Here is a 10314-nt window from a genome sequence, read left to right on the forward strand (position 1 = left end):
GCAAATCTTATATTTCGTTGTTGACTGATTGCTGTGTTTTTAGGTGTGACCATCAGTGTTCTGAATAACAATTTTTATAATAAGCGGTCATTGTACCAGTTACAAAAAGAAAAATGAATTTGCTTATAGAAAGGCCAAGCAATAAAAATCTTCAGCAGCATAAACACTAACAAAGCTTGAAAATAACTGCTGCTATTACAAAACAAATGACTATTTCCAGTAAATCTCACACTGTGAGGATTTTTGATCACACATAATCTTTTCAGTAACAACTGAATATACTAGTTATGACAATATCATCTACTGTGAGATATAGCAGTAAAAATATGAGCATGGTCAAATAAAAAAGATTTTGCAGTATCTAAAGAGAGCAAATTGTGTCTTAATAATCTTGTCAACATCCCCTTTATATATTTCATGTCACATAATTTGTAGACCATCTGGAATAATATATGTGAAATAATTAAGGAAAGAATGCACCAGAAACTCTTACTGTAGAATACAGTTTAAGGAGAATTATATTTATGTACTTAATGAGCATTGAAATTTGTGTTATAAGGAATGTATTATGTTTATTATTTCAAGATAAAATTAAAGTAGTACTAGTCTTTCCATTAAAGAAATTATGTAGGGTCATACATTAGCAGATATCTTTAAACTTTATGTTTCTAAACTTTTATACTTTATACTGTTACATATTTGTTCTTCCTTTGGTGTACTCTGGGCTTTCATTCTGAAGATTAATGTTTATGACTCGATAGTTTATTGCATTTTATGAATCGGTTCATATTCTAAATCATAGTAAAGATGCCTGTTTTCTGAGCCTTGAAGACTTGTTCCAGTTTATAGAACAAAGCTGTTTTCATGCCTCTAGAACACTGTATTACTTTGCATTTTTATGGAGAGCTTAAAATTTTTCCCAAAACTTTCTGAGGACAATTTCAAAGTGTTTCACCACATGGTTATTCCTCATATAACATAACTAGCCAAATCTAGGTCTGGATTTAGGTTTCTAAAATTAGAAAACTACTACTAAATATATTACAAATAATATTTACTTTGTGCTGATAGAATAAGAAAAATATTTAGAAAGGAAAAAGTTTTTCATATAAGAAAATAACCTAATATGTGTGTATTTTTTCACCAAACTTTACGGAAAATTTTAATTTATTTAATTTAAAAAATCACATTGTGTTAACAGTTCTTGGTTCTGCCTATTGTACTTAATATTACCTAATTTCCTCATTATTTCAAAATCTGTAAACATTTCATTGATGGGAAAAATCTTAATATATGGACATAAAATAGTCATATTTCCTGATGTTGAACATTTCATATGTCTATGATTTTTATCATTTTATAAATTATGTTAAAAGTGCATTTTTTTTAATGCATAAACCCTTTTTATACTAATAGGAAATGTTTTCAGAATTCACAGATGTCAGTCTTGGTTTCCATTTTTTTTCAGTTTACTCTCTTTTGTCATCGTATCAACATTTCATAACACTGACTTGTTGATTCAAAATTTTTTTGCCTTCTTTCATTCATTTCACGTTTTTATTTTTTCTTTTTTTTCCCTCTTCTGTCTCAGCTTAGACTCCATGGTCTGTTATTGAGCCCATTCCTTTGCACAGATGCTAGAATCTTTTGTCTCAATCTTATTTTATTATACTTGTGTGATAACCCTTGTTAAATCCAATTTACCATTTTTCTTTATATGTTACAGAATATAGTTGTCAAAATGCACACCAACATACTGGCTAACCTTACTTTAAATCTGTGAAAATTGATCTCAAGAGTTCTCTCAAAGCTTTGCAGCCCTTCGTTCATTCACTCTGCCATTTTCACAGATGATTATTTCATCACTTCTTCAAATTTCTAGTACCTATTCTCTCACCTTTACTTTCACCTCATGACTTTGGCTCCAATATCACTGAGCAGATAGAAACAAACGAGAACTCGCATGTCTACTACTTATCTGTTTTTCTACATATATGTTGCCTTTCTTCTGTTGCAACATTTCAGTTTATTCCCCTCAACTACTCCCTACCCAAAAAACAAATAAAAAAAAACTATCACATTCAGTCTTCTTCATATCAAAAACTCACATCTGTTATCTTTTACTTTTTTTCACATCAAATATTTAATCCATCCATAAATCCTTTTGGCTCCTCTTCAAAATATATTCAGCTTATCACTACTGCCCCGGCTAATGCCACTGATCAAGTCTCCATAACTTGGATTACTGCAGCAGGCTCTAATTCAGTCACTCAGCTTCTACCACAGTCCAGCAAAAATTCTCTTCTCAACAAAACTGCAAAGAATGATCCTGGTAAAATATAATGGATGGATGGATGGTTAGATAGATATTGAGATTTAGTTATATTTTCATTGAGATTATTTCTTTTCTTAAAACAGCCACCTCCCTACCACCCCCACTAGATTAATTTCTCACTCAGAAAAAAAGGTAGTCCTTTCTATCCCCAAATCTCTACATACTCTGCCCCCCGATTCCCACCCCAACTCTCTGAATTTAACTGCTGTTAATCAGTCTGTTTTAGCCACATAAGGGCTTTTCTGCTATTTAAAATACCAAGCAGACTTTTCCCTCAGAGCTTTTGCATTGGCTTTTCAAGCACCTACATGACTAGCTCTGTCTCTTTCTTTGTATTGCTTTTCAAATTCCACCTCATTATTGAGTCTTTTTGATCAACCAATATAAAATATCAAAGTCCTCTGTATGTAATTACCCTTTCTGTCCGTCTTTGCTTTACACTCTCAATAGAACATATGCCAATTCATATGTTCTCCTGCTTATTTATTTTTATCTCAGACCGAGGTATTTATTTTCTTATTCATTGATGTAAGATTAGCAACTAGGATTGACTTGGAATCTTGTAGATGCTAAATAAATATTGACTGAATGAGTGAGTGAATGAATGGATGGATGGATGGGTGAAAGCCAAGACTTTTTGGCAATCACAGTCTGCATTAGGTGTCATTTGGTATGCTTCAGAAGTAGCTGCTGATGTATTCCCTAATCATGTGCATTGTGATTTATTAGTTTTCTTTTTAATGTTCTGTCTTCATCCACTTCTGCCCCAAGGATTCTGAATATACCATTGATTCACCTTCAGGAATCACTCTTTTAACACTACTGTATATTTCACATGCTATTTCTACTAACTGGAATTCATGTAATTCTTCTCAACTTGGTGATTGCATATCCATGCTTCAATGCTTTCTCAATTATCCCCTTCTCTGTGTGGCCTTTCCTAGTTTCCTTGTCAGTTAGTCATCCCTTTCTTTGTGCTGCTGTAGAATTAGTGCATTATTATTATGATAATTACATGATATGGTGATAGATTTTTATTATGGGTTAAATTGTATCCTCCTAAATTCATAGACTGAAATCATAACCCCCAGTACCTTAGAATATGACCTTATTTAGAAATAGAGTGAATACAGATATAATTAGTTAAGATGAGCTCATACTCATACTCAGTAAAGTGGGCACCTAGTCCAAAAAATAGTGTTCTAATCAAAAGAGAAAATTGGAACAGACACATGTACAGAGGAAGAAGCCAAGTGAATGGGAAGAAAGAAATTGAAATGATGAAGCAGATGTCAAAGATCTCCAAAGTTTGTCAGCAGACCAGCAAAAGCTGGGAGGGAAGTAGGGGACAGATTTCTCCCCCAGCCCTCAAAAGTAACCAATCTTTCCAACACCTTGATCGTGTACTTCTAACTTCCAGACTGCGAGACAATATATTTATGTTGTTTAAGTCATCCAGTTGGTGGTATTTGTTCCATCAACTCCAGCAAATTAACAGGTTTGTTTTCTTTTCCAGATTAGAAATTCCTCTTTGTGTCTCATCAATTTTTATATAAATCCTTCCTCTAACTCCTGCTAATCCCCAAATCAGACAGCATCAATGGAATGAGCAACTAAGTAAAAGAATGAGTAAATGAATGATACCAAGATGAAAAAAAAAAAATCCTAATTAATTACTGTGGCTTGAGTTTGTAAGACAGGTATAAGAAATTGTTGGAGATGTTAAAAAGAACAAAATGAGATGATATTTGTTCTACCGAAGATCTATGTAGACATTTAAATTTCTGTGACCTCTATCAATCCTACAGACTCTCTTTTCTATTCTGATTTATGTACATGAACCCACTCTCTTTTTTTACAATTGCTTCGGAATGACCCTTTTGCATGAAAATTTGTTTCAAAATAGTTTCTTCCTGAGATACTTCCTTCAATCCAATTCCCTATGTCTGACTTCCCACGTAAACTTCTGTGACAAATATTCTGACACTTCTGTCTGTTCACATTGATTAAATCTCCTTATTGTCCCTCTTCAGTGTAAATGAATTATATTTGCTAAGCGATTTTAACTGTAAAATAATGCTGTCTGTATATATATTTTTTATACTTCTGATTTTAGAAAGAACTAAAGATTTGTTCTGATTCCTTCTACCTTCAACAAGGAGATTGGAAGAGTGTTTAAAGAGGTCAAGAACAAAATGTTATCAAAAATAAAATAATATCACACACTAGACTGCGGAGCTTCTAAGGAGAAGTAAAAATATATTAATTGGAATGGATCTGTGATGGATTTTTCTTAGGCCACATGGATCACTTTTTAGACTGCTGCTCTTTATAAAAAGGTGTGCAACATATTGAGGAGAAGTATCTTTGTCATCAGGGAGTAGTAAAAAAGAATTAGGTTGTACTAAGGTAAATTATCAAACAAACTGCTTGCTTGGGACTATCTCCAGACCAGGGCAATGCTCATGCCTTACAAATACCATTTCACTCAGTAAGATGCTATGTAGATTTTTGAATTCAGATCTCTTGCTTATCGTAATGAGTATATTTGCCTGGAAATCTGGCAGATGTGCACTGGGAATCCTTAACAATTGTAAAAAACTGATAGAATGTATAGGTTCTGGGGATCTTGGTCATTTTCATTTATTTCTTATCAAAAGACAATGCTAACATATAGTTTATGAATTTAAGGCTTTAGTATGTGTTCACTGCATTCTCCTGCCTCTAGTAGATCCTGTTTAGTTCAGTTTATAATTTCTGACTTATGAATGGTGCGGCAACCAGTGGTAGTATTGATTTCCATTTTTATCATGGGTTTCTAAATTAGGAAGTACATTTATGATCATAACAGGGATATAAAACAGGTAGATTGTGTGTTTTTAAATAATTATCTGTTGTTGAGTTTATATTTTAAGGGAAATAAAAATGAGTACAACTGCATTTTTCTAAATGCCTTCTTCATAGTTATTATACACTTGAGAATTACATTTCTTATAGAAGACTATCCTAAGTTAACTGAAGGACCACATGAAGAAATATATTAAGAAAATTCTTAAGGTTTTTTTTAATTGTCTATATAGTTATTATGCCATAAGTATATCATAGAGATCACTGACTCTCCTCTTTTTTTTATTGCATTCTACATCAACAATGTATTTGTTCTTTAAGCCAACACCTAAGTATATGTGCTTATTGAACAATAGTTCTAAAATGTAGCTAGAGAATAAAAGCAACTCTAAGATATTAGACAGGATTCTATAAACTAATAATAATGTAAAACTGCAATAATATATAAATGCAAAACAGTATTGGGAAATATTACTCAATATACAGGCAATGGTTATTTTTACAAGGCAGTACTTATCTATTGTTTACCTACATACAATGTAAAAAATACAAATAGCATCTGTAGAAGGAAGCAATTCTCTCTGCTGTGTTAAGCTAAATATATCCTGTTTCTAAAAAAAGTAGATATCATACAGAATAGGTTTATGAGGAAAAAAAACCCACACAAGATATACTTGTCAGAATATGGTCTAGTATAGCAGTTTTAGTGCAAGACTTAACGGCTACCCAACCAAACACTTATTTACTTGGCATCCATTTCCTAGTAGGACCGGCTCACCAACTCATAAACAGGCAACATGCCATCCTAACAGATGGCTGTGAGTATTTTCAGCCAAGAGAACATGAATGAACATCACATGTGTTTGCTGAGGGCAAGAGTCTCAATCAAAAACGCCCAAACAGCTGTCTTTCCAAAGGTTATGAACCCAGGGTTTAAGTCACCTGTCACTCTTACTCCATCTCTTATGAGAATAAATTCTCTCAAATCTCCTCAAAAAAGAAGTTGTCTTCTTTTTTTCATAGCAAATAACTCATAAGAAATATACTTTATACACTGGACGATGTGAATATGTGTTCATGTTTGAAGTAGTGTTCTACTTGTAGATGTGCTAATTTCAGTTACCAGCTTGACTGTAAAAGAAATACTACATACACACTGAAATTTGATATTGGTCATATGTATTACTATCATTGTCATAATTATTATGTACAGTCACAAATCTGTCTCTGACCATAAAAGACCTCGAATGTTAGAAGGTTTGCTGGATAATAAATGCCTCTAAACACTTTGCATTGGCAGAACGGGAAATTGATTTATTCTTGTCTAGAGTCATTTACAATCAGCCTTTAGGAAATACAACATAATGTGAGAATGGTAATTATGACCTATTCCTTAGAAATTGTAAAAACCTATCAACACATATGATACGTCGATAAAAAAAAGAAAATTCATTAGGAAAGTAGAAAAATAACTAAAAATAAGCAATAAAAGGAAGAATTATAGTCAATAATATAAGAAAATACATTAAAATTCATTTTAGTTAAAACTGCAAAATTGAAGCTCTGATGGATTTTATTGATAAGATTAGTAAAGAATATTGTTAAAAAACCAGTTTTCATCATTCTTCATGCGATCATAAATACTATAGCCATTTGGATATTTAGATGGTATTTAGACATACAATGGAAAGAGGGAGGGAGGAAGGGAGAGAGAGAGAGACAGATGGACATTCTCTAATTATTTGAAGAGCAATGCAGAAGATTAAAGGGGACTTCTTATACTTCTTAGGTGTTTATATTTCTATTTTTTTGTTTACTTTCCTAAGATGTATGCATTGATAATGTAATTCAAAAATTGTGTTTTCAACAGAAGTAAATTTAAAATTCTGTAAACTGCACAAAACTATGAAAAAAGTTCTAAACACATTATAAACCTTAGCTAAAGTTTAATTCAGTGCTCCTTAAACTTCAGCTTATAAAATAATAATTATGGAATCTAATAAAATACAGATTCCCTAGCTCCACTTCCAGGGTTTCTAATCACTATCACTATCTGGAAAGTGAATCATGAACAGACATTATTAACAGATACTCCAGATGATTCTGATGCCAGTGTTCTTTGTGGAATGCACTTTAAGAAGCACTGTATAGATGAACTAAAACAAAACAAAACAAACAAACAAAAAACTGGAGTCTACAGTAGAGTTTTGTTTTGATTATATTTTACTATATACTTATCACTTTTAAAGGAAACACTCTCCACAGTGACTATTTCCTGTTAATCATATTTCTCTTAAGTTAAGATGTAGAGTCTAGGAACATTTTCATTGTATTTGTAACATCCATGTTATATTTACATTAAAGATTAATCACAGTTTCATAACTTTTTCTACAGATTAGCCTCTATCTCATAAAGTGTGAGGTTTGTGAAAGCATGTATAACACCTCCATCTCACTTATTCAATAATGTCTGCACAGGTTTAGCACATAGTAAGTGCTAAAAATATTTGCTGGATATGGGTGGATAGTTGAAAGTATGAAGGAATGAATTAATTAATTGCTATTAATCTCATTTTGTTTTGTTTTTGTATATGCATTCAGTTTCCTTAACTGGACTCAGAAATTTGAAATCATCTTTTTCTTTATAAAGTACAATAAATACAAATGCAAAGAAAGCTTGCTTTACAGATTAGAAAGAATATCAAAGTACCAAATGTTCTTTTTGTAGCTTTCAGTTTATTTACTGTTACTGAAAAAATAATTTGTCAGTGTAGATGCAGAGAGAACACAGTGGTTTAAAAGGTAGAATTTAAATTAGACTTCCAGAGTTTGGATTCTAGCCTCAACACTTTTTAGTTTGATAACACCGGGAAAGTTTCCCAGACCCTCTATATTTCCATTAAAAAAAAATTATAAAATGAGAATGATAATAATATGGCTATATCTGTAGATTCCTGCAGGGATGAAATGTATTATTTGTAATCCTGCCTGACATATATTAATCACTAAATAAATGATTGCCAAATAAATTCAGGGTGATATTAATGCAGGCACTTGTATATTCATTATAGTGTGGGTCTAGAAAGTACAATTTCATTAGTTGGGAATCTATCGAGTAATTAATAAACCATTGTACAGCAGATAGATTGCCATGTGATTAATGCAATCCATGCTTTTAGCCAATTAGGCTGTTAGCTCAGTGGTTGGCTTTTTTGAGATCCATTGAGGCTGTACCTCTTATTCTTCCAATAAGTAATTTCCAGCACTTGTGCTGTAGGTATATCCTTACCCTCATGAATTTTAATACTATCGTGTAGGAAGAGAAATATTTCAAAAATAAATAAACAAATGTATAATAACAAGCTTTTATATGTAATATAGAAAATGACACTAATAAATATTAACACACAATATGTTATCTCTGTATAAATCCATTCCCCAAATTCTAAACTTATGTTTCAAATATTTGCTTCATTAATAATCGGGGTGATCTAGTTATTACTTGGCAACTTCAAATGCATTTTCTTCTCAATCATTAGAATAAAAAAGTTGTCACCATATGACATGCATTTTTTAATTTAAACTTTTTAAATAACATTTTTCATTTATTGAATGTTTACAATATCCAGGTGATGTGTATGTGTGTGTGAGTGTGTGTGTGTGTGTGTGTGTGTGTGTGTGTGTGTGTGTGTGTGTGTGTGTGTGTTAGCTTGTTACCATCAGTCCATCCTATGGATTGGATGCTATTATTATCTCTACTCTATGGATAAAGATTCTGAGCAGCAGCTTGAGATATCACAGCCAGCAAGTGGTGAAGAAAAGTTTCAAATCTATGTGTCAGTATCCATATGCCATTCTACAAACCAGTATTTAGCATAGAAGATCCTTATGTGTTAAAAGACTTAAATCTGTATTTTTATTGTTCTTCATATGCAACATGACTAATAAAAGTTGATGGCTTTTTTCTTATCAACAGTTCCTAAGAAAGATGAGAGCAGAACTCCCTGGTTAATTAATCACAAAACAATTTATAAAACTACAGCAACGAAATAATAGATTAGATGAACACTTTATAATTAGGTAGGAGGAGGGGAGATCTGCACATTTAAAATATAATTTAAGGAAGCAGAACTTATGACATTACATGGAGTAATATTTAAATGTTAAATATTTTAAGCCCTCAAATTTATATTTAATTCAGAAGGAGAAATGTCAAGATTAATTTTACTAGCAAAATGGTAGCTTTTAATTTCATTATACTAGTAATAATATTACTACACTTAACTCTTTTATTCTCTCAACAATATTTATTTAGTTTCTAATATATATCAATCACTATTCAAAATTCTATTGTTTAAACAGTGAATAATAGAGAAAAATATACCTATATTTATGGATTTTTATTTTATCTGGAGAGCAGGCAGAGATCAGTCAAAAAAAAAAGGGAATTTTTAATGAGGATACTATAATAATAGCTAACTTTTATTGAATTCTTATTATATGACAGACTATATATATATATATATTTTTTTTTTTTTTAGGCGAGGCAACCCTTGGTTAACCTCACAGATTGCAAGGACCTTGTCAGTTTACAATCCCTTATTTTTTATTTTTTGCACCTACAGCACCTGATCTTCCTAGCTGGTCTCCCATTCAAGTACTAACCAGGCCCAACCCTGCTTAGCTTCCAAGACTGGGCTTGTTCAAGGTGGCATGGCCATAGACGACAGACTTTTTTTTTATATACATGCATAACTCCATTGATTTTCACAACCTCCCTATTAGGTAGTAAATGTTATCATTCATATATTCAGGTCAGGAAACTCAAGTATATATATATATTAAATAGTTGATGAGGCTAAAGCTAGGAATATTTTTAAATTAATAGACTTAATTTTTTTGGTCTTAGATTTATAGAAAATTGAGCAAATGACAAAATAATACAGAGAGTTTTTATATACCACCTCTCTCATTCAATCATGGTCTCCCCTATTATTAACATCTTACATTGGTGTGGTACATTTGTTATAATTAGTGAATTAGTATTAATATATTACTATTAACTCATTAGTATATTATTAACTAAAGTACATAATTTGCCTTAGGGTTCACTCTTTGTGTTGTATATTTGT

At 31.6% G+C, this 10314-nt stretch overlaps 1 pseudogene; it reads right to left on the minus strand.

Moving 5' to 3' along the window:
* Nucleotides 1-9798: 9798 nt before the first annotated feature.
* Nucleotides 9799-9907, minus strand: LOC111744091 (annotated as a pseudogene).
* Between the last annotated feature and the right edge of the window lie 407 nt (nucleotides 9908-10314).

The sequence above is a fragment of the Pteropus vampyrus genome, unplaced genomic scaffold (assembly GCF_000151845.1).
Source record: "Pteropus vampyrus isolate Shadow unplaced genomic scaffold, Pvam_2.0 Scaffold5, whole genome shotgun sequence".
Classification (NCBI taxonomy): domain Eukaryota; kingdom Metazoa; phylum Chordata; class Mammalia; order Chiroptera; family Pteropodidae; genus Pteropus; species Pteropus vampyrus.